Source organism: Copadichromis virginalis, linkage group LG7 (assembly GCF_057382275.1).
Source record: "Copadichromis virginalis isolate Kocher_CV1m ecotype Utaka linkage group LG7, C_Virginalis_male_GT1.1, whole genome shotgun sequence".
Taxonomy (NCBI): domain Eukaryota; kingdom Metazoa; phylum Chordata; class Actinopteri; order Cichliformes; family Cichlidae; genus Copadichromis; species Copadichromis virginalis.
Window position 1 is genome coordinate 16,345,501 of NC_140624.1, and position 10,444 is coordinate 16,355,944.

Here is a 10,444-nt window from a genome sequence, read left to right on the forward strand (position 1 = left end):
AAGAGAGTGGCAAACAAATTTCCCCTCTATGACTTTGTCTGCGACACCATTTAAAATCAGTGTGCTTTCACATGAAATCATGTGTGAATTCATGCGGCTCCATCTGGCTTAGTGAGCCTGTCTGCATCTGTCACGTTCACCAAGCTGATGGAGAAGGGTTAGAGGAAGGTGACAGTAGACGTGTCTGTTTAACTCTTAAGCCAGAAGCTAAGGAATCATCTTTATTTGGAAACACCTTCATCTTAGCAACTCTGTGGTGACTGCATGTGTGTGTGTTACCTGGTGGTAACCTAGCAACAAGCCCCCAGCGCTGTTTAGAGGAGTAATTGGACAAATCCGTGGGAAGAGGAATAAATAAGGAAATCAGAGCATTAGCAGGCTAAATCTGGAATTAGAAAGCTTTGAAAGTATCTTTAAGGCTCACTGTATTGAGACTGCTCTGGATTGTGTTTCTCCCTCTGCGTGTGCATTCCTTAGCATTAAAAAACACCTGTAGGCAATCTAGCGCGATGCCTTCCTCCACCTTAATAATTATGGATGTCTACCTGCTGTATCTCAGTCTGTGACAGGAGCCCGAGGATATGAGGGGGTGTGAGGGGGAATACTGTAGAGTTATATGCCAGTCTAACCAGATACTTTATACACCTCTTCATTCAGGAATGCACACAGCAGAAACATCTGGAGGGCCTGAACTTAACCAAGCGGAAAGGGAAAAGAAAGAAGCCACACACGAGGCTTATAGGGCCACGGGGTGAGTGCAAATGGAGAGTGTAAAGATGGAAAAGAGGAGCGAGCGGTCCATTTTTTACCTTTGCATGCTGACTCTCCACCCATCCCCTCTTGCTTGATGAGTGCAGCCATTTCTTTGCTGTTGTGGTGGCAGGCCAAGCGTGGCTGAACTCCCTTCATATACCGTACCTCCAGTCTTCCCAGGAGGATGAACTGGCTGATGAATGGAGGAAAGTAGGCCAGGCAAGCCACCGCTGCATCCCCTCCTCCAGAAATCTGATTCACTGGCAGGGAAAGATCCATTTGTCTGTCACACTGAATTTCTCTCCTTCTTCGTTTGACATGGGCTGTTTGTTCTATCTCAGATACAACATGCACTTTCTACTCTGTAGTCCTGTGCGTGTGCCACACAGTCTGCGTATGTTTTGACATACTTAATTCAAACAGGTTTACAAGGAAGCTGCTGAAGCCAGTCAGAGCCCCATGATGCTTTGCAGAAGTATGGAGCTCTGTGGTTACTGGTTGAGCCAGACACATTTTCTGGTCTGAGAGTCTTGGAAAATGGAACCGTGGGACATAGAAAGGTTTTTCCACCCCAAACACATTCACTTTGTGCATAAGACAGTCAGCACCATCGCTCATATTCAAATGAGTTCATTTGAACCAACATTAAAGTAGAGACATTACAAGTAAGAGACTAAAAGGATCCTGTAAGAAGTCTCCAAAGATATGCTACCCCTGCCCTCAAAGAGCCAATCATCCGAAAGAGAAATGAGCCAATCAAACTGTTGCACTGATGCGCGTGCACAGTAGCGCTATACAACAGTTCAGCTAATATCTGGTGGGAATTATATCCACTTGCTATTGGAGTAAAGATGTAGGTGAATGTTAAGCTGTTAATAAAGTTGTAATAATGTAATGTGGGGGGGAAAGCTTCTTAAAACCTACATATTGGGGCAGAGACAGCAGAAATTTTAATCTTTGGCAGTTCTATAAACAATTATACTGTAAAATTGCTCCAATTTTAATTCCGATTACACCTTTACACCTAATTACACCTAATATCACCATAATTAAAAAAAGATAAACAAAATAAAAACTATTATTGTGCTGGATTCTGATTTGTAATAATGCTCTTTCAGCTTTCATTTTCCTTTTCCCTTTCTCAAAACATCCAAATTCACTCCACGGAAAGTGCAAAGGGATACAAGATACCTGCCAGAGAGCCCTCATGCACTTGACAATTTGAAAGCCCTTGGTCCTCATGGACTTAACAGAAAGTCTGTGAGTGTGAATTTGAATGTCTTTGCTGCTTTTATGTCACATATTGGGCCATGATAGGCATCAGGTTTTTGAGAAAATGCATGACCCTCTTACCGTAGCAGCATTTTGCACCCATGAGTCACTGTTCTGCTGCTACTGCGCCTCTCAATTCCTTGATTAAATAGTAATTTAACGTCTGGGATACAATCACTTGCTGTAGAAGATCTGTGGATCTGCTGTGATACATTTACAATGAAGAACTGCTTTAAATTGCTCTCTGATGTTTTACAGTGTACTTTGGTGGCTTGTCAGCCATAGCCTGCTTGTCTGGTTTTGAGTGGAGAGCAGCAGTCAGGTGTGGAAACAACATCACGGTGGTCACTGTTTGTTTTGCTTTGCGTCTTCTCTCTCTTCGGCCAGTTTGGGACCTCGTTGACCAAGTTTGATGTGAACACGTGTTTATAACATTTGAATACGGGGCCATAAGTCTAACAACTGTCATATCCAACCACTCTGGTTGTTGTTTTAATGTCCTGTGAGCCAATAATGACGTTCACAGAGTTTCTTTTGGATCTGATACACTTTACATTGCAGCCTTCCTACAGATGTCCAGGTAATTTTCCTCCTTTGGCTTCAGAGAACTCGTATACATAAATGAAATATGGATGTAGCTTGAAATCATCTCCAGTGGCATCCAATCTCTTGAATCAACTTTGGGGATGTTTCCCTGCCAACTTCTGCTTGGATACCAGCACTTCCTTAGCAACTGCATGGCCAGAGGCTATATATGTGCATTTAATGCTGACAGGAGCTGCAGGGCTCAGCTGTTGATGGAACACAGTTATCCTTTTTCTCATTACTGTCTGCTCTATGTGAGATTCAGCAGGCCTGAGGGAAACCATCAGAGACTTGCGCGTTTGTGTGCACAGTGTGGCCAATAAGGAGAACAGGCCGGTTCCTTGGAAAAAAAAACACCTGTTCAATACCCCGAACAGAAATCTGAGCACACAAATGAAGGATTTCTTCCTCATCACACTCCAGATGTCATCAGATATGATGTCAACAGAAGAGAAATTGCTCAGACATGTTCAAAGCACCAGAACTTGCGTGCGTGATTTTCGTTGAGCTCCCAAAACACAAATCACAGGCTTCTCCTGTGACCCTGTTTGTACATGCACTGGAACTGCAGGGTGGGCGGGTACTCTAAATCCACTCTGCAAAACAAAATGTACCATACTGGATGGACCTCTATTTTGGGCCTAATTCTAATGATAGATAAAAACCCCAGGGCAGAGAGACGTAATCTAATTTTTTTTCATGAGACATCTTGACATTTCATACTTTACAGCTGGCATCGCCAGACAAGTTGCGATGCTTGTTAAACCAAGTAGCTGCAAAAGGAAAAATGTCACAGAAACCTATAATGTCATTGGAGGAGAAAGCAATATAAACACTGTATTCCTCTTTATTGATTCCTCTCCTTCCACCCACAGAACTTATTGTGCGTGGGCAGCTCCTAATGGTCGTGCAAGGTCAACAGCACAGGCTTTCCACTGCCACAACAATGCATTTATAATTAAAGTTCAATATTGTAGAGCCGTATAGTCTTCAAATGAAATCTGCAGAATCTCCAAAGATATACAGTTAACTGAAAAACTGTCTAGATTGTGTAGTTTATTGTTTAAAGCTTATTATTACAATTAGTCTATGCTCACTTTTTGGCTCCAAGCAAGCTTAAGATTTTGAATTGATTCGGGGGGTTTTTCACCCATTAAATTAGTAAGCACCTCCTAAACTCTGTGATCTTGTTACTTCGCACATTCTCATGAAATCAGTGAGGTCTGCTGACCAGATGCTCCCGGCTGTCACGAGGTCCAGATAAAACCACTGACAAGTAGCTACTTCTAAGTTGTTGAACTGTCTGCTGCTTCACACGAGGATCTCACTGAAATCAGACATCATTAAAAACCCAACTGAAAACACTTTTTAAAAATTCATCAGCTTTAAACCAAACTGAGTTAAGCCATGTTTTGTTACTTTGCCTCCAAGAGCCCAGAAACTCAGTTAATGCAGGGCTTTGTGAGGGCATACAGTACTAAAGATACATATAAATTAAAAGGAACTTGTGTCTGATTAGATGTTAAAGTTAGCTCAAGTATGGCTGTATTAATATGTTTTGAATCCAGTTTTTACTCACAAAAATGTCATATATACAACATGTGTGTAAATGACATATATGTGCATATAAAAATAGTAATAATAAATAAATAAATAAATAATAACAAAAAAAAGAAAGATTCTTTAGTTTTATTTTAAGGTTTAGGGATACCTCTCATTGTTGATGAGTCAGAGTTAAGGAAATTTGGAGATAAAAAGCTATCTCGACAAATGCACTGCACTTATAAATAGCGTTGTGTTCTTTTTTCATTTTAATTTTTATTAGTAGTAGTATTAGGAATAATTATTTAGACATAACATGTAGACGCAGAGTAACCTTTTAAGCAAAGCTATTAATTTGTACTCCACACCTCCCATCTGTGCTTTTAGTGATTATTGCCTCGCTCAGATCCAGAAAAAAAAGAAACTGCTGTCAGATTCACAAGCTACCGTGTTCAATATCAGTATAATTATAGGGACCAGGTGGTAATTATTAAAGGGTAAAAGCAATCATAAACATCTATCACAAAAATTGGCATCTACTAATTATTTTTGTTTTGCAGAAAATATAAAGTCCTGAATAGTTTAGGACTAAACCTTGTTAAATCTGAATATACTTCTTAGTTTGCTCAGACTTGAAAGGAACAAACAAGGGTTGGTAGATACACTGCCCTATTAGTTAAAGAAAGTCTTAATGCTCCATTGCATCGCTGAATTTTTTCAACAATGCTGCAATTGAAGCACTGGTGTAAAACGCATGACATACTGTTTACCCGTAGATCATCTAATTACTTGGCTCGTGGCAGCTGTCATGTTAAGGACATCCTCTTTTGTACTTTCTCTACAAGGGAGACATGGATATGTAAGTATCAGCAGCAAGCAGGTTCTGGTGGAGTCAAGTGTGCATGTGACTATGACTGCATGGCTTTTAGGTTGGGGTTGGAGGAACTCTTCCTCCCCCAGTCCAAAGATATGCTTGTTGGGTTAATTAGTCAATGTTTGTCTGTCTCTTTGTTTCACAGCCCCTGACTAGCCCTGTTATAGACTGTCCGGGTTGGACTCCACCACGGCCGATTGTGGCTGAAGAGTTCGGAGTTCGCCTTGTAATCGGCAGGTTGCCGGTTCGAGCCCCGGCTTGGACAGTCTCAGTCGCTGTGTCCTTGGGCAAGACACTTCACCCGTTGGCTACTGGTGGTGGTCAGAGGGCCCGGTGACGCCAGAGTCCGGCAGCCTCACCTCTGTCAGTGTGCCCCAGGGTGGCTGTGGCTATAATGTAGCTTGCCATCACCAGTGTGTGAATGGGTGGATGACTGGATGTGTAAAGCGCTTTGGGGTCCTTAGGGACTAATAAAGCGCTATACAAATACAGGCCATTTACCATTTTTGTACTACGACACACCTGCCCTCACCCCCAGTGGTTAAGAAAACACATGGATAGATCTAATTTTCCATCTTACACACCTTTGTGCTGATGTGAATTAAAAAAAAAACCCTCACACATTCTCAGCTGTTTAATCTCTTAATAATCAAAAGACTAGAAATGATAGACAGCTATACACACTGATGGACTGTAATTAAGTAGCTGCCATGAAGACAGTGCTGGGACAGTCACGACACCATCAAGTCTGTCAAAGAACGTGAAAGGGCGAACAAGAAATAGACATTTATTTGTTCACCAACAAAAGACAAAGATGATACCCATTTTGTCACAATGATGTGACACTTTCATTTACCGATGAATCCCCATCTCATTATTTGAAGATGTCCTAGGTGTCGCAGAGACAATCCGGGTGATTGATTAGAACAGTCTATCGTGAGTCCATGGTACAAATCTTTGTAGAAAGGATGAGGTTGAGGGGCTGGTGGGGGCTGATATAATGTTTAACCTTGAAATCACATCAATGGCAATGAGTCAAAGCTCAGGCTGTGCTTACAGAGTGCAAAGCTGAACTATTGCTTTATCAAAGTGCAGCTTCAAGATCCAATGTAGCAGCTGTTCCAAGAATAAAACATGTATAAAACCGAAAGGTTAACGAAAAAGGAAAATAACAGGGAAGTTGAAAAAGAAAAGAAGGGGAAAACAACAAAGCACAGGTTAGTTCTCATTTTCCTCATCCTGTCAAAACTCAGCAGGTAGTTTCAGGGGAAACACCTGACTGCTGAGTTTCATATAAAATCACATTTTTAAATCAAAAATCCACCCTGGCTCGGGTCTGTCAGGGGAGAATTGATGCCTTTGTCAGCTGGCAGTGTACATATTCTTAATAAAAAGGATCTGATTCTTTGATGCGATATTTATATTCCCCCCGGGTTGAATGTTCAATTTGCATATATATATATATATATATATATATATGTATATATATATATATATATATATATATATATATATATATATATATATGTATATACACACACACACACACACTGCATCAGTTTATCTTGTTGGAGCTTTACAGGAAGACTTGTTATGAATTTGTTCCCGGCAGTCAGAGCGTGCTTCAAACTCGACTGCTTTCTGTTTCTTTATTAAACTGTTGTCCTAAAGGTAGCTGCCTTGTTAATTACTGCTAACAATAGTGACGTTTGATTGCCGCAGGGTCATGTTTAATAATGAATGCATTTTCCTCTCCTGGAAGCGGGGTGTGATAAACTGCACAATACTGGTAAATTGGAACAAATGACTGAATTCTTTTAAGACACCGCTGCTTAAAATACACCGTCCACGTGTCAAACTCAAGACTGAAGAAAGATTTCCTTTTTTAAAACTCGTATTTATTGATTGTCACATCACATGCCCATGGTTTTAGGTGCTTGTATTGTTCAGTCTGCTGTATAGTGTGTTGATCTTTTAGAGTGTTGTTGTTGTCTTCTCTTGGCATTAGGTGCGTCATTGGCCTCATTAATATGCAGACTCCACTGTATCTTTCTTTGTGCCTTTTGTCTGCTATTTACACAGGCTTAGACTGCACATAAAGAGAAAAAAAACAAACTAGGAGCTGCATTGTCTTTGAGCGGAACAATGCTGGCACAGTCATGTGAGAAAAAAATTACACCCTCTGTCATATCTAAGGTTTTATGTATCAGGATATAATAATAATAAATAATAATTAAAAAAATCATTTTGTCCTTAGCAGGTTATAAGGTAAATGGTAATTTGGTAAATGAACAGCAACACATGATATATTACATCCTGCCATTAATTATTATCATTAACAGCATCTAAGCCAAAATGCAGAAGTGGGAAAAACTAAGTACATCCCATGATTTAGTAGCTTGTAGAACCACCATAGTAATCGTTTTCTGTGTGACTTTATTAGTCTCTCACATCACTGTGGGGGAATCTTGGCCCACTCTTCTTTACAGTGCTGTTTCAGTTCATTGAGGTTTGTGGATATTCATTTATGCATAGCTCTCTTAAGGTCCAGGCCACAACATTTCAATCTGGTTGAGGTCTGGACTTTGCTGTGCCATTGCAACACTTTAATTTTTTTCTTCTTTTTCAGCCGTTCTGTTTTAGATCTGCTGCTGTGCTTGGGATCGTTGTCCTGTTGCATTACCCGGTTTGTCCTAAGCTTTAGCTGTCGGAGAGATGGCCTCATATTTGACTCCAAAATTGTTTTGGTATGTAGAGGAGTTTCTTTCTCTTGGCAGCCTTTCCAAACAAGCCTTACATATTCAGTCTTCTAATTGTCCTGTCGTGAACTTTAATATTTAGCATGCTAACTGAGACCTGTAGAGTTGGAGATGTAGCTCTTGGCTTTTTTGCAGTTCTATGAGCATTGCATGGTCTGACCTTGAGGGTGAATTTGCTGGGACATCCACTCCTGGGAAGATTGGCAACTGTCTTGTGAATAAATTTTCTCCCTGTAGAATGATGGACTTTAAATTGTTTGGAAAAAGCCTTATAACCCCTCCCAGACTGAAGGGCAGCAACAGCTGTTTCTCTGAGATCATTACTCATGTCTTTCCTGCTTGGCACTGTGTTAACAAATACCTGACTGCTCCAGACTGGCAAACCGGAAAAACCTCTGTTTTCACAGATGATCAGGTAACCACGTGCATTTGATTATCAACTCTATTATTTACCCTGTTATTTCCTATAGAAGCAGTTAGGCTATACTTAGTTTTTTCACAATGCTTCTGTATTTTGGCTTCGTTTTTATTAAATAACTAATGACTAATATGTTGTGTGTTCTTGTTCATATTAGTTTGTATTTACCTAAATGTAAGACATATTAAGGACCAGGGGATTTTGTTTTCTTATGTTCTCATATATAAAACCTTGAAAGAAAGAGCATGTGCTTTCTTTTTCACATGTAGCTGGTAAGAATGTCTGTCCTATAATGCAGGATAGTGCTTTCAGAGATCAGCTTAAAAAAGGAATCTTGATTGTAATTGACCAGCTATTTGACAGAAGTAATTTCATGTCTTTTCTAAGCTCCAGAACCAGTGTGCATTGTGGTAGCATGAGACAGAAAGTAAGCAGCAAACTCTAAAGTCGAAAACTGAAGCCAAGCACAAAGTGCTAAAAACTGCAGTTCCTCTAATGGCCACTTGAGACTATCTCAAAAAGTGAGTTAATACACATAGACTCCCATGTTAAAAATCTGCGTGTTTACACTTTAGTGCAAGAGTTTTTTCTATTCTATATAAATATAATTATAATATATCATCGTTTTTCGCACCATCACAACTGTACAGTTAGCTGAATATTTGTACTTCAGTTTTGATGAAATTCTAGCTTTAGCCTGACACTTAGCATGATTACCTGTGAAGTATCAGACCTGAGCAGTTTATGGATGCAGACTGCTAAAAAAGCAACATAGCAGATTGAAAATAACCCCACGCCTGGCTGAAAAACAACGACGTAGCATTCCCCTAAATGCCAATGTTGACACTTAACAGTGCAGAGTGCAGAAAACAGTGAGTATCATCACCTTAACGATGTACATCTTTTATAAACAGGCTGTGGTCAAAGGTCAAGAAGCCCGACAGATACTGAACAGTTGAGTTCCAACAACTATATTATTGTTACTTTTAGCCTAAGACATTAAAAACTCAGATACTTGGAAGGATGTCAGACAGATTACACATTAAATTTTAGACTTAGGGCTGAATCAGGTGACACCTCTTTTCTACGATGGCCCTGAGAGTTCAAACACACTACAACTTAAGTAAATGCCACAAATACAAAAAAAAAAAATCTTTGAAAACACAATGGAAGTGTTTTCAGAGAGACAATAACTTGAGGGAAGGCTGCAGAAAAGACAGAAACCAAAAATGTGTTCTTGTAGTAATAACTGGATTCAAGAAAGGAGTGATTTTAAGAGACAAAAGCTGAGGAGAAAGCTTTGGGGGGGAAAGCTGCAGGAGGAAAATTCTCCAAATGTTTACCGACATTGGGGTTAATGATCTGTGTGAAGTCTTATATTCATAAACAATACAACAGTTCAAATGGAATATAACCGAAAAGCTGTTAGTAGGTGTTCATGCAAAGACTTGGACTGAAACCTGAACATAAGAGTTTGAGGCAATATGTAAAAAGTGTTCCAGGTCAGTTTCTGTATTGACAAAACATTAAAATATGTTCAGAGGTTATATTTTTACAACAAATATGGAAAATAATCAAAATAATCAGTTTCATTCAATATTCTCTTTAACTGGTAAATATCTAAAAATGTTAGAGAGATATCATTTGCACATATTGCTAAGAAAAAAAATTATAATACTAAAACAATACTTTTAAAAGACAAACGTATAGCTACAGCTGCTCTAAAGAGTAATAAACTTAGTTATTTAAAAATTAAAGACATCCAAAGACCAGCTTTGAATGATAAGAGAAACTGAATGTTTTAAATAATAAATAAAAAAGACTTTTCTGCAGAGTGAGAGGTGAGATAGGGAGGAGGACTGGACCATCCTCTATTCACATCATTCCCTGTGAACCCTCTTTTAATGGCTGTTTAATTCATTGTACTAACGGATTATCAAAGCCTTTTAAATTAGTCATTATGGAGAAGATGGATTGTGAGACAGCCATGGGAGGTTGGTCACGTTAACCAAAAGGCCTGGAGGAAAGATGGGGAAAGCATGCAAATGAAATATAAAAAGGATCATTTTTCTCCCCTCCCTTTAGATTCCAAGGACTCTACGTATAATTTAATCTGCTATAAATCTGAGCCCACTGTGGGAGCCTCTATGCTGAACCTTTACCAGAAATAATGTTACAGATTCAAGAGAACTTCAAGAGAAAGTGCAAAGACAAAAGAGGATGTGCGCATTAGAGAACAAA